Here is a 20,197-nt window from a genome sequence, read left to right as displayed (position 1 = left end):
TACATTTTTTGTATGTTCATGTATCTAATGCCAATCTTCCCCATGGAGCTACAAGTTCCACGAAGGCAGGAGCCGTGACTGCAGGTGCTGCCCCGTCACATAGCCAGCACCCAGACTGACATTTTGCTCAACACATGAATGAGCTCAATAAACAGAGAGCTATGTTACCAAGTTCTAACACAAAGAGCCCAGGCCTTCTTTCATATAAAACAGCCCAAAATGAGTTTGAGAAATTGCCTGTGAGTATCCCTTATAATACTAGGTTACACATCGATAGCACTCTACAGTCTTGTAAGCCCTTTTAGATGCATTAATTCTTTTAATCTTTATGATAACCCAGTTATCTTTTGATTCTGTCTTACAGAAAAGGAAATGGAATCTCCAAAATGTCTGCAATATGCCCAACATCACACAAATAGGAAACAATACATTTCATGAATCACCCTTGCTTTGCCATTTTCTTGCTGTGTGGCCTTGGGTAAATTACTCAACCTCTCTGAGATGGTTTCCTCCTCTGTGAAAAGGAAATAATAATACTAATACTTTTGTTGTTGGGAGGATTAGAGACTCTAGGTATAGTATGTGCACTGGGTAAATAGAAGATCCTAGACCACTGAAACCTTAGAATTACATGTTAATCAAAGCTGCAACTAGAGCCTCCTCTTTCTAAGTTGCTTTGGACATAGGCTTTGATTACTTATCAATGAATGAGAAATAAGCAAAAAATATTAAAAAAAAAAAAAAGAAAGGAAAGCTATGGACAGGAAGTCCGAAGGGCTTCAAGAAACTAATCCTAAGGGAGATGATCCAAAGCAGAGCCAAAAGTCCTGGACTCACACTCAGAACTTTTTAAGCCTCAGGCCAGAAAAACCAAACAGTCCCGTGTCCTGTTTCTGGGAGGAAATCAACACTCTGATGAGTACACTGTTAGGCAGAGTGCCACAAACAACAGTCACGGTTTTTGCTGTCATTCAGGCTGACCTGGTTAGACCATTACAGAGCAGGTATGACCCTGTCACATGAAACTCAGTGAAGTGAGAAAGACAGGTGGTAATAATTAGAAGACCAGGTGACAGGGGTGAGTCCTGAGGTTTCCATTTCCAGCATCCTCTAGATGCTATCTGTTATAACCACAAATAAATTGCATGTAACAAACACTTTCAAAGGGGTTATGAGTGTTCCGAGTTCCTTCCCCAGGGCTATGACTTCAACATCTTGAATATCCATATTAATAAGGATCCCTGGTTTTAATCCTATGAGATTGACCACATTATTTCCTGTTTGCGACTAGGCTGAACACGGTGGATGGGGTTCAGAACTCTGACGCCCCCACAACAGCAGATCTCATGTCTTGACTGACTCTCCCATTGAGCTCCCTGGACATTGTGTTTCCATACTGACAAGTGAAAATTTCCTTACAGTAGAAAGGCTGCTCTGATACGGTACAGGCACTAAAAGACAGGGAATTTGTGGCTAAACGGTAACAAGAAATCAGGCTCATTTCGACTTTAAACCAATCTCTGCAGTATTGCTTCAGAACTTCATATCTGAATCATAAAAATGCCAGCTGCCATGCTGAGAAATCAGCTAATGTATCTTGAAATAATGGTAGCAAATATTTATTTAACACCCTTTACCAACAATCATTCTAGATTTCAGAGAAAATAACTCCTTAATTTTTATCACAGCCAAGTGAAGTAAGTACAATAATTATCCCCGTTTCACAGATGACAAAATAAAGGCTCAGAGAAGTCAAGTAACTTTTCTGAGGTCACACAGCTAGTTAGCAACAGAAGGGATACTCGAACTCATGTCAATCTGACCTCAAAACCATCCTTAGCATATTTCTACACAACGTTCTTTTATTTCTGTAGGCCAACTATCACTGTGGCCAGCTCTAAAGGGATAATATTTCTCCTATCTTTTCGTCCTTCAGGTATCACATTAGAAGTCCTCTTTTCCAGAACCCTCCTTGATTCCTTGCTTGCTTTGGGCTCCCTCATGTACACGTAGAGTATTCAGTACATCTTCATCCCAGTACTGCTTGTAACATCTGATCTCTCCCACTAGACTGTGACCTCAGAGAGGGCAGGGACCAGGTCTGTTTTATTCAGAATTAGAACTCCAGTGGGTAAGAGAGTGTCTTACACCTCATAGGCACTCAAGGGATATTTGTGAGATATATGGATTCATGAATAAAGATGATACTCTGCCACAGTTGTGATGGTTTATTTTATGTGTCAATGTGACTGGGCTAAGGGATGCCCAGACAGCTGGTAAAACATTATTTCTGTGTGTGTCTGTGGGAGTGTTTCCAGAAAAGACTAGCATATGAATTGATAGACCGAGTAAAATGATCAGCCTTGCCAATGTAGAAGGGCATCATCCAATCCATCGAGGGCCTGAATAGAACAAGAGGGCAGAGGAAGGGCAAATCTGCCTTCTACTTGAGCCGGTACATCCACCTTCTTCTGCCCTCAGACATCAGTGCTCCTGGCTCTCTGGGCCTTTGGACTCGGACCAGAACTTACACCATTGGCTGCCAGTTCTTAGGCCTTCACAGGCTTAGACTAGAACCGTATGACTGGCTTTTCTGGGCCTCCAGCTTGCAGACAACAGATCATGGGACTTCTCATCTGCTACAATCAAGTGCACCAATGCCTTCCTATATATCTGTATATATCCCATTGGTTCTGTTTCTCTGGAGAACCCTGACTGATACAGTGCTTCTTTTTATAACATGAGAACAGAGGATCTCACTGCTTTGTGCTGGGAATCAGAGGATAGGGTAACAACCTGCCATAGTATCCAGCACACAGTAAATACTTAATACATGTTTGTTGACAGAATTAATGACCTGTCTTTATGGAGATTTTTCTGGTCTCCTGGGCACTAGTCCAACTCTTAGCAGTTGTTTAACTATATCAAGGTCTGCAATCTCTTTGTTCACTTTTTTTCTGTCTTTTTTTGGCTTTTTTTAAAACAAATTATTTTGCAGTAATCACTTATGCATTTTGACAATTTGAATTAGAAGGCTTAGAATTAGAATATCCAAATATATGCCTGACTTATCCAGACTTAACTTTGGGGCTGGACATACCAAGTTGTCTATGTTCTCAGTGACACACTGGGAGGTTTTGGCTTGTCAGACGCCTGGAGCTTTTTCATGAAGAATCTCACAGATAAGACATGTCCCTCCATCTAACTGCAGGTGGGGGCAATACTAAGTTCACAGTCTTTCCAAACTGTTCTAATAAAATATTTTTAAACATAAACACACTAGCTATTTCTTACATTGGATTTGCAAAGCTTATTATTTTTAAGAATTCCAGAAAGTAATATGTCATTAGAAAAACATAATGGACTACAACATGTGGGTGTGCTGTATTCTCTAGTTTGCTTTAAGTTGTTAGTAAAAACAAAAATTGTCAAAATGTATCCAGAGGGTCCTCTTTATTTTGGTGCCCTAAATTTGTTCATTCTCTGGTACAACTGGGTACAAAACGGAAAGACAAAACACTAAGTAGACATTTTCCTCCTCAATTACAACCAGAAACTTATGCCTCTCTTTGGAAAGAACAAAATTGTATTTTTAAATATCTGAATAATAAGACCAGGTTTTCTGCATGTAGAGAGCACTCAGTAAGAACTCTGCAGTGGAGATGAGCAAAGAAGAGCTCTAGAGGCTGTGCTTTTCCTGTCTACTGTAACTATTTCACATAATTGCTTCAGGACTGACCTAACAGATGGCTTTATGGCCTCTAAACAGCTAAGGCTGTTGGGGAAGAGGTGCACATACACACACACAAACACACACACACATACACACACAAAGGAAAAGAGGAAAGGCATGCAACAGGCAGCTTAATGGGCTCCAGAATCAGAATTCTAGATTCAAATCCACATATGGACACTTCCAAGCCATGTGGCCTTGGGCACGTCTTGCATGCTCTTGGAATTTTTATTTCCACTGTAAAAAACAAAATGTAGATACTAGCGCCTAAGAATGTAGGGCAGAGTTTTTAGAAATGCAAGCAGCCTCACATTAGCAGGTCCTAATGTCAGTTAAATGAGTTACAACCAACATTATAACAAAATGAAATGGTATAGAATAGAAAATATCCAAGTTGCATTACATGTAATAACAGTAAGTACTATTTTATAAAACTTTTGCTTTAATTATATATATATATACACACACACACAATTAAAATGTAGTTCTTGCTAAGGGTCACAGGCAAATTTCAAAAATCACTCTTGTAGGTATTTCATATGGATTAAGAAGAGGGCATGTATATGAAAGTTATTCTGTTACTGGTGGGCTTTTTTTTCCAAAGAGAAACTACCATATTTTAACAAACTTATTATAAATCACCAATTTATGTACATGCCCAGAGTTTCTTATTTTCTTCTCTTTCAGCCTTTGCTGAAACGTTGCCTTTTGCTAAAAATACCTTCTATGAAATATGATACATCAAATTTATGATACATCAAATTTATAGAGAGACCTCTTTAAGATTACTTAGGAGGGGAATTTGTGGAATAAATCTCCCTGCTTTGAGAAAATAGTCACATGCCATTTATTGTGGAGGATTAAGAGGAAATAGCCTCTTGTCTTTACAGATTTTCTGGGTGTTAGCTTTACTTTGCAAAGAAAAGCAACATCAGTAGAAAGGAGGTGAAGGTAAAATGGAAATTATCATTCACTGAGCCCCTTCTATGGGTCAGGCTGTGTGATGAGCCCCTGTTTACAACTCTGAGGTAGATACTGTTATTGCCTTCGTACTGATAAAAACTGAAGCTGTGAAGGAGGTAAGTAACTGGCCCCAAAGTCCTCTAGCTAATGTGTCATTACACCAATTCCACTGCCTGGAACCCAGGTCTGACCCCAAAGATCATGCCTTTTTCATCCACCATGTAATGGAGCTCGTGGCATACATTTCTCAAAGCAATTCGTTATTCCTTTTCCCTCAAAGAGGAAGATAGCTTTTACCCCCTGGAGTGAAGCAGGAATTCCGTGGGAGGCCAGACCTTTATCAGCACTTTTATTTGCACCCGTGGTGGAATCACTTGTTCTCTGTCAGAGAAAACAACTCAACATTAATTCCATGAAGAGCCATTGGGGCTTCCTCTACTCCTGAGCATGCACAGACCCTTTACTTTCCAAGCCTTCTTGTCCTTCCTGTGCGTGAACCAGGAAATGTCCATGTTCACTCCTCAACTAAGGCCTCAAACCGAGATGTAAAGAAATAGAGAAACCAAAGATCTCACATGCACACACTCACTGTGCCTCCCCCATGAGTTTTTCTCAAAGTGCCACTTCCCAGGGGCATAAAGAAAGGTAGCCATGGTTACCTCACATTTGGCAATGTGGACTTGAGTGGACTATCTTTTCTAGACAAAAGCCAAGCCAGGCAGTGCACAGAATGGAAATGTCTATAAAACCAGTCTCAGGAAAATAAAGTGTTCTTATCACTGAAATGTTAGAGGATGGGAAAAGATCCTGACCTCTCTTAAAATACCACAAAATAAATCACAATAGAAGTCTGAGGCAGCTCAACTGGGGGCATTGCCATAAATAAATAAGTGCAGAAGGCTGGCCCTATAGTATGTCTAAGTCTAAGGGTGAAAATAAAAATTTAAACAGTAGGAGACCACGCTAATTCAGTATCTTCAACAGGAAGGGGGAGAAGTTTATCTCCCTAACCTCTCATTTGTGCCATTTTTGGTCATAGATACTTTGACCTCCAGATATCTTTTCCTCCCCTTCTATTAAAATTAACTCAAAGAAAGGAGTTTTGTTCATTTGTTCCCACTAAGGTAAAAATTAACGATATGGCTCAATGTGCTACCTTTTCTAGGAGGTTCTTCCTTATAACCAGAGAGGGTCCATTCAGTCAGCTGGGGGGCTTAAGGTTGTATTTTAGTTCACACCAGTTTGGATTCAATTTAAAAAATATTCATGTGTGGTCCCCACTGTGACCAATGAGGATTCAGAGATGGCTAAGTCATGATTATCAGCCTCATGGTAACTCAAGGTGACGCTGAAGGAGAAAGGCCAGTGCACAGTGAGAAGACCAGCCACAGAAGCTACATCCAAGGCACAGAGCTTGTGCAGGGGAGGTGGAAGAATTAGCTCCTTAGAAGGAGCACAGACAGTCAGAAGGGACTTTCTGGAAGTGGTGACGTCTGAGCTCAGTGAACAAAGGTTGCCAGGCATTCCTAGAGAGAAAGACATTCCAGGAAGAGTAGAAAATTGCTCCCAGCATCAACGGATCCTCAGGAGAACAGCTCGGGGAGAGAAGGAGCAATGTCTCAAAAGTTATTTGAGAGAGTGCAGAATAGTCTTCATGTGAGTACTTCTTTCATCCACTCTCTTAAAAGCCAAGAAAAGTGAAGTTCAAAGAAGATATTTCAGCAGGGAACCACGTGAAGGGAATTTTAGTGAATTGTTTTCAGGAAACGGCACTGGATTCAAGGAAAGACATGGAGCATCTGAAGCCTCCCCCTCTTTCAGTCATTCGTCTCCATTTTGCTTTCAGATGGAGCAGAACCTCGAGCAAGTTAAAATAAATAAATAAAAGTGGTTTTCTGTGAGTGCTTGCAAGGCATGTGTTCAAACTTGTTTCAAAATATGAGCACCAGGCCCACATGGCCCATGACCTAAGCCAAGGGCATAGATAGTTATTTCTGTTCTTTTTCAAAAACATTCACTTATCTGGAGGCTGAGATGCTCAGGGTAATAAATAAAGAATGTTTGTGTAATGTGCTACATGTCAAGTGTTTAAACAGCTTGTAGATACTTTCCCAATCTGACCAGTTCATCACAGCTATGATCGTTTAGCAGACAGAGGAGAATTTCGAGATATATTTCCTTGGTTACACCCTTATTAATTAATATTTATGAACAATTCTCCCATCATCTGCTAGATATAATAACTAGGGACTTTATCAGTCCTTTTGACTACTAATCACTTAGTTTTATGTGACAATCAGGACTAAAAGAATGTCTTTTTTTCTGAAATAGAAGTGTCATTTACTGCATTTTCTTTAATGTAGGCACCAGTGTGCATTTGAGCTGTTTATTGTCTGTCTTCTCCCATTAGAGAGGTCTGTGGGAGTAGGGGGTCTCGTCACTTTTACTCTGTATCTCTGCATTTACATTAGTGACTGGCCCATAGTAGAAGCTCAAAAACACCTGCAATTCAGCAACCGAGCAGCTGTGGTAGATGTATAAGAGGTTAGACCACAGAATCAGCAGCCTAATCTAAATCCTGGTTCCACCATGATCTAGCTGCGTAAACTTGAGCGAACGAGTCACTTAGTATCCAGGAACCTCAGTTTCCTCATCTTTATTGCGGGATAGAATACTTACTCCACTGGATAATTTATTGTTACATGAAAAAATGTGTGGGGAAAAGCCTGGCATGAAAGTAGGAAATCACTAAATACTAATATAATTTAAACTTTAAACAACGCTAAAATTATTATTACCTAGGTATAGCCCCAAGACGTCGTATCCTAACAGTTTTACAAGGTTAAACTCCAGTTAATACTGAGTGATCAGAACAATGGATTCCAAACTTTGATGTGCTCAGGTACCTTGTTAAAATGTAGATTACTGAGCTCTGCCCATGAAGATGTCATAGGACTGGCCTGGCCCTGGGCCTCCCCATTTCTAGCAAGTGCCTCGGGTCATTTTGGTGCAGGTGGTTTACACACCACACTTGGACAGACGGGAAAGCAAGGGCAGCAGTATAATTTAATCTGCAGGACAAAATTTAGATTAGGAAGTTGAGAGCTCTGTAGTCCACTTACACCCTAAAATAAAGAGGGCCAGAGAGTGCGAGATAGACAGGGAGCAAGAAGGGAAGGTTTCAGCAGCCCCCCAAAGCACAAGAGTTTTAGGATTCTGATTGTGTGGTAGGATTGTTCAAAGAATAAGACCGTCTGCACTGCAGGGGTTCTGAGCGACTTAAGAATATTTCTGATTATTTTGATGTTAAAAGAGCCTAACATGTATTTTTTCTTCCCCTCCCTCCTTGTGCTACCACTACCATGGACAAGCCTTAAAGCCATGTTTATTTCCAAACCAAATCTAATCCATATGTTTGTCTTCTTTAGATTTGAGTCCAAAATGTTTTTAGTGTTAATTTATAAGCAAGAGAAAATCTTTACCACAAAAAGGGCAAAGAGAAATTTTTCTACTTTTGGTAAATATATTGAAACAACAACCATGCAGAACTGAAGAACGGTGGTGAAAATGGGAGGAAGTGGGATATAGGAATTCAAAAGCAATGAAGGATTTTTCTACTGTTGTTTAATGTTTAGTCCAGTTCAAACTAAACATTCTCACTGCTTTGAATTCTTAACTTGCTGTTTTGTGCATCCATCCTTTCACTGTGGGCACGTATAAAAGGGCGCAGTTTAACCACGAGTAAATGAGTTCTAATACCTCATCATGATTGTTGGATTGCTTTAAGCTATCTTCTTTTAAGTAAACATTTTCCTGCAAGACACTGCCCTGTAATCACTAACAAATTACAATGCTATTTCTGTTTATGTCTTGAGGATCAGCCAACTGCATCAGAGAAGTAGGACAGCTGCCCTGTGCTGTAGGTCTGAATTTAGTTTCTGCTTTTATATAGTTCTTTTCACAATCAAAGCTCACATCCTAAGAGTTTTACAGACCAAAGACAACCAAAGTATTTTTGTCACCAAGGACAGAATCAGTACTTGCCCATTGCCCCAAGCGGGATCCTACCCTCCATGAGATTTTAGAAACCCTGGAGAGCTGCAGTGATCTGCCAAATCCTAGAATAGGAGTCTGACAGATCTTCCAGGCTGCCTTGAGGTGGCACAGCAGTGTCGTGGGGACAGCACAGGTTTGCATGTTTGAGGTTCTGGGTTTAAATCTCGACTCTGCTCTTAGTTAGCTGGGTCCCTGAGTGAGCTTCTGCATCTTTTCAAGGCTGATCTATAATAGGGGGTGGACAGTACCTTGCAGGGCTATTCTAAGTGATAAAACTGATAATACACAAAGCTTAGAGCAGTGGCATACCAAGCGGGAGTTGAAAGGAGACTTATAGACCAGGCATAGGCAAAAGAGGGGTACATTATCTGTAAAGAATTTTAAAATAATAATAAAACTGACTAAAGGTTGATCTCCTTTTTATTGTTACAATTCGTGGGCAATTCTACATAATCTCAGTGATTAAATGCTTCTCCCACTGGGGCAGGCAGCTCCCACTGCAGCCCTCCTCCACCTTGGTATGTCATTGGCTTAGTGACCGGTGCGTAGTAGGTCCTCAGGAAATGCTAGTTCCTTCTTGGTGGAAATGGGCTGAATCTGGGTGCAAATAATTCTAAAATAAGAAAAAAGCGTTTGTGCATAAATCCTACTACAACTCAACTGAGTCCCAGTTAAGGACATTGAAACATGACTTATTAAACTGGTATCTACTCAATTGGCTGATCTCCACAATCATCTTTTCAAAAGGCGACTCCAAGAAGTCTTAAAGGTTAAGCCTAATAAAGCATTGCTTTTAACTCTTAAAGAAAAACCCCTTTATACCAACACACACACACTGATCAAATGGAACCATTCTAATAACAGAGTGGGAGAAAAGATCAGGTAATAAAGTTGAGGTCATTTAGTCCAACCCTCTCATTTTAGAGTCAGAGTTCTTGGTTGCAAACATAAGAGCTACTTAAGCTGAAAAGTTATTTATTGGATAGCTATCGGATAGCTTGTAGAATCACCATGAAGACTGAAAAACAAAGCTGATCGATAGGAACAAGGAAGGTAGACATTCCTTGGGAACTATTTTGGACTCTGCCGCTGGGGACATCAACAGTGGACTCTTACCTCCACTACCGAGTAAATAATCTCTGGCTGTCCCTGCATCTCTGTGCTAAGCCCTCAAGAATCAAAGTTCTAGGCCGGGGGCGGTGGCTCACGCCTGTAATCCTAGCACTCTGGGAGGCCAAGGCGGGTGGATCGTTTGAGCTCCGGAGTTCGAGACCAGCCTGAGCAAGAGCGAGACCCTGTCTCTACTAAAAATAGAAAGAAATTAACCAAACAACTAAAATATATACAAAAAAAAAAATTAGCCGGGCATGGTGGTACATGTCTGTAGTCCCAGCTACTCGGCAGGCTGAGGCAGAAGGATCGCCTGAGCCCAGGAGTTTGAGGTTGCTGTGAGCTAGGCTGACACCACGGCACTCTAGCCCGGGGAACAGAGTGAGACTCTGTCTCAAAAAAAAAAAAAAAAAAAAAGAATCAAAGTCCTAGGCAGGAGTGCCCAACTGAACCCATCATAAGTTACATTTCTATGAGGCAGTAACTCCCTCACCCTAACACATTACATATGTATGGGTGCCAAGTGGGTCCCATGTTGCAGTATCAGAGAACCTTCATGATGGAGAGCAAGAGGCATGTGATACAGGCCCAGGGTGAGGTGCTATCAGGTTGCACCTGCATGAAGCTGATTAAAGCCTACACACATCTGATCATCTTATTCTAGCAGTGGCGAGTGAGGCTAAGAGCATTTCAAGTATAAACAAGTTTTCAAATACCCCTTTTTGATGGAAGGGGTCCAATGTAATCAAGATGCCACCCAGTTACTCCACAGGAATACACCATTTCAGGGGCTTCACACTGTTTTCACTGACAAGTGACTACCCAGTTGTAATGGTAGCCAGGCATCCACTGGTAAGCAGAAGACCATGTTGTTAGACCCACGCATAGTTTCTATCCGTGCCTTAACAGCCACTTTGTTTATAGGGGTGACTTGGAAGGAAACTGAGTGCCTCAAAGCAGGCTATCCAATAGAGGGAAGCTTTGCATTCACATGGGATGCAAAAATTTTCACTCTTTGGGTCCATTCCAATAGGTCCACCTGAATACCTGCTCCCCAAATCTCCTTTCCCTATTCAGCGAAATAACAAGGCACTCTCCATGAATTGGTATAGAATCTTACCTCAGGCCAACTGTCCTTTTAGCAAAGTGGACAAGTATAAACTCCTCCAAGAGGATAGAACTATCCCTCAGGGCCATCCTTCTCACCACGTTATTAATAGTAGGTAAGTCAAGATATAACACAATTGGCCAGCAAGAGTAAAGCAGTTAAATTATGTTATAACTGTATCACAGAAAACTAAGAACAGATTAAAAATTATATTTTGGGAGGAAAATGATACATAAATATTCTCATAACCTATTTCAAATTTTAGAAGTAGATTACAAAATGGATGTTTGTTAGCGAAGACATTTAGCACTAACCAGGTGAAAAAAGAGAGAGCTGTTCTGGTCAGAGGAAACATTGGCAAAGAGGCACTGGCGATGGCTGTTGAACTATTTGGAGCACTGAGAACACCTCAGCAGAGCTAAAGCAAAGGACACAGCAAGTGTGAAAGGACCTGTGGCTGGAGAGGTTAGCAGAAAGAAGATCAGCAGGACCTTGTGGGTTGTGGTACAAAAGGTCTACCCTGTATTATTCAGCCTTAAAAAGAAAGGAATCTGACACATGCTAAAACATGGATGAACCTTGAGGACATTATGCTAAGTGAAATAAGCCAGTCACAGAGAGACAAATACTGTACGACTCCACTTCTACGAGGCACCTAGAGCAGTCACACTCGCAGAGACAGAATGTAGAATGGTGGGTGCCAGGGGCTGGATACAGAGGGGAGTAGGGAGTTGTTGTTTATTGGATTCAGTTTTGCAAGATGAAAAGAGTTCTAGAGACTATTGGTTGCACAACAAGGCGGATGTACTTAATACTATTGAAGTGTATGTTTTAAAACAGTGAAGATGGTAAATTTTATGTTACGTGTATTTACCACAATTAAACATTTTTTAAAATTCAAAAACAATTTTTCTATCCTGAAGACAATGAATTGCTAAAGTTGATCTTTACACAGAGGGACATAATCACATGTTGGTTAAGAGAGTGCCTAGGCAGAGACGTAGATTAGGGGATGATAGGCTAGGAGGACAGTTAGAAGGCTGTTGAGCTACTCAAGGTAAGAAATGATGAGAACCTGGACCAGGGAGAGCAAAGACTAGGGCAGGGACAGCAGAGAGATGGCCACTTAGGAGGTAGACTTGACAGAACAGACCTTGACGATCAGTGGGGGAGGTGGGGCAAATCTGAAAGAAAGAGATTTCTGAAAGAAAGAGAAATCCAAGAGAACAACCAGAATTTTGACCTGGGAACTCAGGGGGTGGGAATATTGCACCAGATGCAATTGATATGGAAAAGATCAAGTTTGAGAGGCCAAATTCAATTTAGATTTATTGGGCTTAAGGAGCAGAGATGTTCAATTTATATCAAGTGTAAATTTAAAATTGTTTCAGCCCAAGTAAACATTGCCTTCAATAAAATTGAAGAGAAGATGTTGAGTAATGATAGCAGTAATTATGTAAAAGTCTTTAAAATTGAAATCAAGTTATCGGTAAAATCAAAGGGATACAAATCTTCCAAGTTTGGTGAAAAGTTTTCTCTTCGAGTCAAGCTTGAGCCAGGATTTATTTTTATTTCCACGACTCACTGAAAATCATAGGATATTAAAAGGTTCTAAAACTATGATAACCAAACATTCTCCATTGGTCCTTAAGTGCTCTAGGACCCCAAAAGAGCTATGCCAATGAGCAGAAGTTCTGGAAACTGTTTCAAAGGCCACAGAAAAGTATTAAAGATGGGTCTTCAGAGCGCAAATATGTCTATACAAGAAAACAAAAAGGACCAAGTATTTATTATTCCTCAACATTCTCAGTGTGGGTTTTTTTCATGTATTCTAGTAGTAACTTCAATGATACTGAGTTTTTCAAAATATGGCGTGCCCACAATAGGCCTTATTTGGTTTTGTTGGCCCTTTGGACAATTAAAGCCTATCACTTTAAGCAAGAGGTCTCACATCAGTTTTATAGGTATTAACAATGGAAAAATTCGAAAATGCATATATTCTCATACACAAGAAGAAGAAAATGAAAATCATGATAGGTAAATAGTTTTCAGATCAATAAAAGTGATTCTATAACATCATTTTCTGGACTCCATTTAAGCTATTAAAGTAAACTGACTATGATTCGTGGGCAGAATATGACATTTTAAAGGCCAGTGGATTGATAGCTACAACACTTAAAAGTTGTTGATTATAGTAACCACCAAGTAGATGCCTGTAAAAGCAGGAATAAAATTCATAGGAAAAAAAAACTTTACTGCTAAGTACCTAATTAAGCAGAATTTTAATGATCTTCTCTCAGGGCCTTCTCAAAGGCCCCATTTGCACAATTTCCCCTACTCTCATTAACTCCACTCCCAACCCAGGAAATCCTATATCAGGGAACTGTCACTAAGGAATTAAGGGGAAAAAAAATAAAAAATTTATGGCAAACAGCTACATGCTGTTATTATACTCAATCAGATAATTATATCTCAGCTGCATACACAAGCTAAGTCCCAAATAAACATATGTTGACTGATAAGTGAATAGCTGAGGAAGTCAGGAAAGGAAAAACCATGACCTGCTTTTGGCTGCACAGAGTGATAAATTCAAGAGAAAAGGAGATATTTCTCTACCAGATCGTGGTGGAAAGTAAGTACATGGGAGACTAGACGTATGTACTTCTTTTTGACCTTTAAAATAAAGATTGGTTTTTCTTAATTGCAAGGTAACAATTAATATCAATAGTAATAAGTTTGCTAAGAACTGAAGGGCAAGACAAGGGATATCTATAAGGGAAGTTTATGGAAATGGTGGTGTCTCTTGTGGAGGTGAGTCCTGGGAAGCACATGCTCTGTTGGACAAATTATGACAAACTCTTCATGCTGTTTAGAGCCATTTGGGTAGAATGGAAGGAAAGTCATGATACTGTACACACATGTACATAGAATGGGGATATATGATCCCCAAATAGCACAAACTCATAAGCCTTATGTTAGAAGTAGTCCCAGAACTGAATCATTCCAGTCTCCTCAACGGAGGGATCCTCACACAATCCCTAGGAGTTGGTCTCCATGGAAGTCTCTGCCATTAAAAAATATATAAAAGTGTTATCAGAGTGGAAAGGAGATCTTGAGGCCTTCCAAGTAGAGCTTTTTGCCCATTTTCCCTGAGGAAACCATCAGAGAACATTTACAGGAATGAGATTCACAGTGAAAGATTTTTAAAGAAAATTGGAACATCATCTAGCCTTGAGAAAAGACAATGACGGTGAACATCAAAATGATTTTTTTCTCTCGGGGTAGGACTGTTTTATAAATACCCACAAAGGCCATAAAAGGAAAAAATTTAAATGACAAGCCATTTAATTCTCTTTTTCATTCTATTTAAATTATAAACCAGAAAAGTGTCCTGAAAGGGAAAAGCTAAATGTCACAGTGGGCTCCTGAGAGGATGTAGCTAAATTCGTTCGCTCTTTGGAGATGTTTGAAAACTGGACTGATTTAAGTGTAGCCCAGAGGCAAGAATGGCTGGATGACCTCTCCAAGAACCCAGTAATCATATCAAACACACTGTCTCAGCACTCTCACAGTGTCTTTCGTGTGCTGAGCGAAAAATCCAGGAAGTTCAGTGACTATGGAGGTCAAAGTTAAGGAGTCCAGGAATTCTAAAGCATTGCCAAGAACCTCAGAGTTTGTTATTAATAGTGATTTCTAAGGATGAGTGAGCCATTTCATGAAAGGTAGAGAAAAAGAAAGTGCTTTGGTAAAGACTTAAGCTCTTTTAAAACAGTTCTGTAAACTTTTGCATTCCTTCCCCATTAGGTCTGGGGTTTGATTTTAATCTATCTGCAAGTGAATAAGCCAGACTGTTACTATTTCATGGTTGCTGGCAGAAGACACAGCACCTCTGGTTTAGAGGCTAAGGATTTTGTTGCTCACAGCACAGCAAGCAGCCTGAGCATCAGGATGTTTGCACCAGTTCCACTCGCCCTCCAAGTCCCACAGCAGTATTGTGCAGGGCCCAGATGGATGCTGCACTCAGTAGGCTGCACTATAGGAGACAAACTCTGAGCCTAGCGGACTCACCACTTTATAGTAAGCAATAAGCAAGCTGGCTCTTTGTCCCAGAGAGAGACATGACTTCATCTCTCAAGGTTGCCCACTGCAAACACAACCTTGAGAAATTGCCTAGGTGTAAGGTGATGTTGGCCTTGCATTCTTGACACATGCAGCAAGATGTGTACTAGTGCAAGATACCTATGCAAGACTGGCCCTCCCCTTATTTCCTAACTGTCTCATTCTCTCACCTAACCCTCCTTCCTTTCCTGAAACTGTGGAGAAACGGAAACCCCAGAGGATGGGCTCAGACCCTTCCCACAGCCTACCTCATCACAGCTTTGAGGCCTGTGACCTGAGAAGAAATCCCCAAACTCACAAGTTCAGAATATACCATTTCGTATTCCAAGAAGTGTGTCATCATCTCACATAATCTCTTCTATAAGCACCCAGGAGGAAAGCTGGCTCTTCTTTCTTCCCTTGGCTTCCTTAAAGGCTACCTGTCCAGAGTTTTAATCTGCTCCCACCTGGTGTCTAAGTTTCGTCTCTGCTTGTTGTCTGTACAACACTTGAAACATCTTACAGCATACCATATACAGGTCCCCCAAAAGATCAGTCTTCTTAGTTCTATCCCTCTTCGAGGCACTGTATCCACAAGCATTTCTGAGAAAAATTAATTTCAGCAGACAAAGCACTGAAGAAAACGGTAAGAGAAAAGAATTAACATCTACTGGGAGCCTATTAGGTACAAGGCACTTTCTCCTATGGTATCTTATTTAACATTCACAATCTATAAGGTAGGAATTATTCCCATATTTTTCAAGTTAGAAAATAGACTCAGTGAAGCAGTATCCTTCCAAGACCTCAGAGTTGTTGGGAAAAGTCAATAAGATGTAAACACAGGTCCATGTACTATACAGCGTTTGTCCAGCCATACCAGAGTGCCTCCACAACTCACACAAGTGACTTGCAGATATTTCCTATTGCTCTAACCCATGTTATGACATGCTCAAAGTTATGCTAACATGAATGCCAAGTCCAAGGCAAATTGACCACTTGCCCAAAGAAGCATATTTTGCATTCTTACCCTACACAAATACACACACACACACACACACACACACACACACACTACTATCTCTTGGATTAGAGTTTTGTACATTTCTGTTAAACATTCATTCTTCTAGTTCTAATCTATGCTATGTGTTCTCTGCTATGTGACAGTGAGGGTGGCTGTGGAGTCAACCAGACAGGCCGTGTAAGGAGTATGTGGTTTCCGAAGCTTCTGATCTGGATCACAAGAAGTTGAAAAAGAAAGCAAAACAAGCACAAGGTCAGGCATCTGGGTTGATCATCATGAAGCTACATTCAGTGTTCAGTCCAGAAACAGATCCAAATTTCCCTGGAGTTTATAACAGTTTCATGGCCAGGAGTAATCCACAAAAAAAGCAGCCTGAGGGTCATGTGGGAGCTTCTGCTGAACCAAGAGACGTTTGCAGCTCCCTAGAACCCCCAAGTTTGCTGCCCAACCCCTGTCTGGTTTCTGTCCTACCTCCACCATTGTTGGTGTCTTCTGGTGATATAATAGAAAGTGCACAGATTTTCAGATCAATGGATTTTGAAGCCTAGACCTGTTCTCTGACCTCGAGGGAGTCATCCGCTCTCCCTTGCATGTGAGCCCCGTAGGGCACAGACTGCATCTGTACCCGCAGCTGAAGTGCCAAGCATATATTAGGTATTTAATCAACATTCATTGAACAATAAATTTCTCTGGACCTTAGTTTCCTGTAGGATACCCACCTCAGAGTGCTGTACGGATGCAAGGAGATACTGCATCAAAGCCTCTGGTAGAGTTTCTAATTTACCAGAGATGCCTAACAACTGCTAATCCCCACCTTGTTCCTCTATGGACTGACAAAGAGTGCTGAGGAAGGCACAAATACCTGCACACCTCTCTGTGCCTCTCCAGATGTCCTCCTAAATTGGACAAAGACCCAGCAGAAGTCATTCACTAAGCAGAGTGTTCCAATCCAAATGAGGATCTTAAAATGTATGCTTTAAAAACTGCAGTTCTTTAATGACAGCAAATCTGGAAGTACAAGGGTCTTTTATTTTACTAATCTGCCCCTGCTTCAAGAAATACATAATTCTGATTCTACCTTAGAGTCAATACGAGTTCAATGCATCCCATTTTCTTCTCGGTTTAGCTTTATATAAGCAGTTCCCAAAAGCTGTGACCAATGATGCTTACATCTTGGGTCAGGTGAAATTCCCATCCGCCAGGCAGAACACCGCCCTCTTTTTCTTCACCCAGGAAATCATAATGACAGCAAGTAAAAGTGATGTCCTTACAGAAAATGTTTAATTCATCCTCATCTATTTGATTAGAAAGTAAATCACATGCAAGCTTGACTACTTTACTACTTACGTTACTATTAAATTGTTGGCGACCCAGCTCACAGCTGACAACCTAGCTCACAGCACGGCAGTGAACATTGACGGGCAAATGAGAACCATTGAAATCTTCAGAGTGTAACTGATAAAAATTTCCATAAAAAATACCTCCTGACAGGATCAGTTTTGGCCTTAGCCTTCTTAAGTTAATTTGGAGAAAGTACTAAGAAACTGTAATAGCTTTTTAAAGTTGTGAGGGCATTTCAATTTTTGCTAAGGGAAGAGCTTGATTCTATTAGCTTGTGACAAACACACACTCATACATGATACTGTTTTCTGTAACCTTTACACTTGAAAGAGACAGTTTATGACAGTTGCTTGGCTTCACCACCAACTAGATAGCTGTGCAATGCCTGTGAAGGGTGGGGCAGGGGCATTCCGAGGGTCAAGCCGTCTTACCCAGTGTTTTGGAAAGAGTTAATTCAGCAACTAATAGATCCACTGTTTCCCCTAGCTCTGTCTTGGGAAGCTCCCAAGTTTAGTCACTCAGCTACCAAATTGGTGATATGTCCTCTGTCTGTGTTTCTGTTTCTGAGTATCTAATGCTCTTTGATCTCTCTGATTTCAATGTTCCCTGACCACATTCATTATTCATGGGCCATGTAGAGGTGGGAAGGAAAATGTTTTCTCCTCTTATTTAATCGGTAGCCTTCGCATGAGAAAAATCCCCTGTCGTGGAGGCTCCAGGAGCTTATGCTGCCTTTTATCAGATCTTAGCATGTGTGAGTATCATGCTAAGTGCTCTCTGTGCTTGGTCTCATTTAACTGCCACAGCAGTCCACTGAGTGCTTCCTAACAGATGCAGATGGGTGTAAGTGCCCTTGCCAGAGACCTGAGAGTCAGGCCCCTGAGCCCATGCTCTGTCTATGAGACTATGATGCTCTAAAAGAAGGTGGCCTAAGAGCCATTTTCGAGAACTTGGAGTGTTACTGCAAGGAGGCCATTTGTCCATTTGTTCTTTCCATTAAGGTTCAGACAAAAAAAATATGAGCTTAAATTACATGGGAAGAAAAGTTGGTTAGATAATCAATAATGATCCACCAAAAAAAAGAAAGAAAGAAAGAAAAAGAAAGAAAGAAAGAAAGAAAAAAAGAAAGGAAGGAAGGAAGGAAGGAAGGAAGGAAGGAAGGAAGGAAGGAAGGAAGGAAGGAAGGAAGGAAGGAAGAAAGAAAAGAAAAGCAAAGCTGGGGAAAGAGTAGAAAATCCATCCTTAAAAGTGCAACAGCAACTGCCCATCTTGGGTCATTTAGGGAAACATAAGAACCTTTTTGTTCAGGGTTGACTGATCCAAAGGGGAAAATTTAATCAAAAGAATTCCAATTACTAAGATTTAATAATATAGCGCTGTTTCTGTGTCAGACTGTGTTCAAGTGCTTTATATTAGGTAATGGAAGTAAGATCAGGAAAAGTAAAACACAAACATTCTCAAACTATTTTTAAAATTACAAATAATAAAGTTGTATTTCACAACTACCATCAAAATAATAGTGGCTCTATGGACAGTTAAACTATTGGTGGAGTGGAGAAGAAAAGGAAAGAATAAGGAACAAAGAGAGGAGTGGTGAAGGAAGGGAGTACAGGGAATATGAGAAAATGGGAAAAGCACATTTAGAGGAGAAGGGGTGAGAAAAGAAGAGAAAGAATCAGAGGGAAAGGACAGGAGAAAAAACTGAGAGGCAAATAATAAAAACAGGAAAGGATAAAGGAAAGAAAGGCTTACTAAGATTACTTTTTTCTCAAAAGAAGACATGCAAATGGCCAATAGGTACATGAAAAAATGCTCAACATCATTAGTCATCAGAGAAATGCAAATCAAAACTACAGTAAGTATATCTCACCCCAGTTAAAATGGCTTTTATCAAAAAGGAAATAATGAATGCTGGTGAGGATGTGGAGAAAGGGGAACCCTTGCACACTGTTGGTGGGAATGTGAATTAGTGCAACCACTGTGGAGAACAGTATGGATCTTCCTCAAAAAGTTAAAAATAGAACTACCATGTGACCCAGCAATCCCGCTGCTGTGTAGATATCCAAAAGAAGGGAATTCAGTCTATCAAAAGATATCTGCAACCCATGTTTATTGCAGCACTATTCACAGTAGCCAAGATTTGAAATAGACCTAAGTGTCCATTGATGGATGAATGGGTAAAGAAATTGTGGTACATATGCACAATGGAATATTATATAGTCACAAAAAAGAATGAAATCCTGTCATTTGCAACAACATGGATGGAAGTGGAGAATATTATGTTAAGTGAAATAAGCCAAACACAGAAAGACAAATCTTGCATTTTCCTCACACATATGGGGGAGCTAAATATTAAAAACAGTTGATCTAATAGAGACAGAGAGTAGAATGATCATTACCAGAGGCTGGGAAGGGTAGCAGGGAGGGATAAAGTGAGCATGGTTAATGGGTACAAAAATATAGTTGGTTAGATAGAATGAACAATATTTGATAGCACAACAAAGTGACTATATCAACAACAGGTTAGAGTATACTTTAAAATAATTAAAAGAATGGAATTGAAATATTCCTACCACAAGGAAATAATAAATGCCTGAGATGATGGATATCTCAATTACCCTGATTTGATTAATCCACATTGTATGCCTGCATCAAAACATCACATGTACCCTATAAATATATACGACTATTATGTACTCCTAATGATTAAAATTTTTTTAATTTTTTTAAAGATTATTTTTGTGTCCCACTCTGCTATTCACTTAGG

The 20,197-nt window shown here is 40.3% G+C and overlaps 1 long non-coding RNA gene across 7 annotated transcripts in view; it reads right to left on the bottom strand.

The window, feature by feature from the left end:
- The window catches only part of LOC123646122, a 42,839-nt gene that overhangs the window by 7,870 nt on the left and 14,772 nt on the right, over positions 1-20,197 (bottom strand). Inside the window, exon 3 of one of the 7 annotated variants that reach the window (XR_006737800.1) lies at positions 4,994-5,077. The exons of the other annotated variants lie outside the window; for them this stretch is intronic. This is a non-coding gene — a long non-coding RNA (uncharacterized LOC123646122). The remainder of the gene's footprint in view (positions 1-4,993; positions 5,078-20,197) is intronic. 7 annotated transcript variants of the gene reach the window in all.

The sequence above is a fragment of the Lemur catta genome, chromosome 10 (genome assembly GCF_020740605.2).
Source record: "Lemur catta isolate mLemCat1 chromosome 10, mLemCat1.pri, whole genome shotgun sequence".
Lineage (NCBI taxonomy): Eukaryota > Metazoa > Chordata > Mammalia > Primates > Lemuridae > Lemur > Lemur catta.
The sequence above is the reverse complement of the archived record's forward strand: the minus strand, read 5'-3'. Positions and strand labels throughout refer to the sequence as shown.